This window comes from Numida meleagris, chromosome 1 (assembly GCF_002078875.1).
Source record: "Numida meleagris isolate 19003 breed g44 Domestic line chromosome 1, NumMel1.0, whole genome shotgun sequence".
Lineage (NCBI taxonomy): Eukaryota > Metazoa > Chordata > Aves > Galliformes > Numididae > Numida > Numida meleagris.
This window is the reverse complement of record NC_034409.1, coordinates 194276496-194279421: the sequence shown is the minus strand read 5'-3', so window position 1 is coordinate 194279421 and position 2926 is coordinate 194276496.

Sequence of the window (2926 nt, the reverse complement as noted above, 5' to 3'; positions counted from 1 at the left end):
GACCCACAGATGCTGCCTGGGGCTGGGATCCTGACCCTAATCCTGTCCAGATCCCAAATCTCAAAGCTCGTATCCCAAATCCCAAAACTCCCACCCCCAGATCCCAAAGCTTCCACCCTCAAATCCCGAAGCTCCCATTCCAATTCTCCCACCCCATATCCCTAATCTCTCACCCAAATCCCAACCTCCCATCCCAAATCCCAAAGCTCCCACCCAAAACCTCCTGCCCCCAAACCCCAGTTCTCCCATCCCCAATCCCAAAGCTCCCAGCCCAGATCCCAAACCTCCTACCCCGAATCCCAAAGCTCCCACCCAAAACCTCCTACCCCCAAATCCCGATTCTCCCACCCCCAATCCCAAAGCTTCCACCCCCAAATCCCAAAGCTCCCAGCCCGGATCCCAAATCTCCTGCCCCAAACCTCCCACCCCAAATCCCAGCCTCCTACCCTCAATCCCAAATCTCCCAACCAAAACCTCCTGCCCCCCACTCCCAATTCTCCCACCCCAAATCCCAAACCTCCCACCCTAAACCCCCAAACCTCCCACCCCAAATCCCAAACCTCCCACCCTAAACCCCCAAACCTCCTGCCCCAAATCTCCCACCCCAAATCACAGAACTGTAGGGCTCAGAAGGGACCTCAAGAAATAGAGTCCAAATCCCAAAGCCCCTACTCCAGATCCCAAAGCTCCCTCCCCGAGCCCTCCTCCCAGGACCCCCCTCTCTCCCCCCCCCGGGGTTTATCGTTGCGCTGCGTCTGTTCCCACACCACTGGAACCCCCCCCCCCAGGTGCCAGCATCGGGGACCCTACCCCTTGTGTCACCCCACGCTTGTCCCTCCCGGATTGGGGTCCCCCCTCCCTGGCCCCCCCCCTGTTGCAGGGACAGCCCGTGCCACGGCGCGTCCCCCAGCCCCTCACTGGGGCCACTGCCACTATTTATTGTGCCGTTGTGGTCAGCGTTGTCACCTGAGAGCAGAGCCTGGGGACAGCCCCGTGCCCCGACCTGGGGGGCTGGGGGTGGGGGGGGGTGGGGAAGGGTGGGGGGGGGTCCGAGCTGCCCCCCTCCCCCCCACCATTTTGGGGTCAGGCCGGTGGGCAGCGTGGTACTTCTTTTTTTTTTTTTTTTTGTAAAGTGGTTTCTTTGTACTTGTTCATGGACACCCGCTTCTTCGGTTCCTCCACCACCTCTGTGACGTTTCTGTGTTCTTGTCAAATAAATTATTCTAGTTTATTAATCTCAGAAACTCACCCCCCACCCCCACCCACCCACGCACACCAAGCCAAACCCACAGCGTGCGGATGCTCCTCGTGCCCCCGGGGCCGTGTTGGCATGGCTTTGCTCTCCAGCTCGCAGGGTCAATGTCCCCAAACGTCCCCGCTGACATCAGGAGAACAGCCCCCATCGATGCCATGGTACCAGAGCTCCCCTCATCCCAACCTTCCCCCCCCCTGGGCGCATGGATGCTCCCGTGGGATCCGCACCGAAGCCGAGGGCCCCAGGCAGGAGCTTGGATACAAAGCATGAGGCTGAGCGCTGCTACCGGGCTGCGCCCTGCTGCCCTAGGGCTGCGGCTTGGAGTTGCACCTCTGGCAGCTAAAGGCATTGGTGCTGCTCCTGGTGCAGAAGGAGGAGTCTGCAGGATGGCGGGGAGCAGAGGATGCTGCAGCAGCTGCTGGGATCAGCGCCCGCGCCCGTCTTCTCCCCCGTGCAGGAGCAGCGGAAAACCTGAGCTCGACCCGCAGCAAAAACCCAGCAACCACCCGAGTGCAGAAGTGCAAGCCCCAGCTCCGTGTTCTCCGCAGCAAGTTTGCAAAGCATCGTGGCCGGCACCCGGGACGAGCAGAGCGGAGACGCGGGGAGCAGCCCCAGCCCCGCTGCTGCCCTTGTGCCCTCCCACCCCCGTGGCCGAAGCGGATCCCTCTGCGCGCACCCGGCTGCGAGCACTTTGTGTTTTGGACGCCGCCGGCCTTCATCGAGCTGGACCGGAGGGCTGGGATATATTCATGGGAGCAAAAAAAGCAAAAGCTCAACGGCATGAAAGGAGAAGTCAAGATGATGAAACCCGGCTGTTACTTCAGCGCCATTTCCCTGCGAAGAGGAGCGGATCCGGCATCGCTGCCGTGCGAAATGGGGTCACGCTGCTGCTGCTGCACTGCATGGAGGAGGAAGGCCGCAGCAAGCAAGCAGCCCTGCAGACCCCCTCATCCTGCTCGGGAATGAGCCCTGCAGCTGCAGGGCCACCCGCTCGCAGCCTGCCCCGTTCCAACCCAGAAGCTGCAGGTCTGGGTGCCCAGCTCTCCTGCAGCAGATGCATAGATGGGAAAAGCCAGGTGCTTGCCCCGCCGCTCGGAGCTGCTCTGGTTTTGCTGGAGCGCTGCTCCCATCTCATCCCTTGCACGGAGCAGGGCTCGGCCCCCGCAGCCCGGCAGCTGTTGCCATGGCGCAGCGCAGCCCGGTACATCCCATTCCCAGCGCACGGCTTCCTCACGGCCTTGGCCGCAGCTCACCCCCCCCCCCCCCCCATGTCCCCACCTGTCCCCAGCATCGCCCTTTGCCCCCCCCCCGGAGCGAGCAGAGCAGCAGAGGAAGAACCACACCAGGGTTGCTTGTTGCGAGCAGAAGGAAATGGTGAACGCGCTCCCTTGGATCTACACCGCTCCTCCTCCTCCTCCTCAGGCCCAGGAAATCGCATTTCAACTGGAACCAGCCCACGTGGAGATGCGGCCAGGCCTCCTCCCAGCTGGGTGCTGCTGGAAGCCGAGTGCAGGAAGGGCTGCTCCGCTGCCCCCGGGGCTGCCTGCCGCTGCAGCTTCCTGCTCCCGACACGGCCGCACGCCACGCACGGCCGCAAGGCCAGGAAAGCAGCAGGCAGGTTCGGCGTGCCGCAGGACAAGCCTATTTCCTCGCATTGTACTCGCGCTTGGC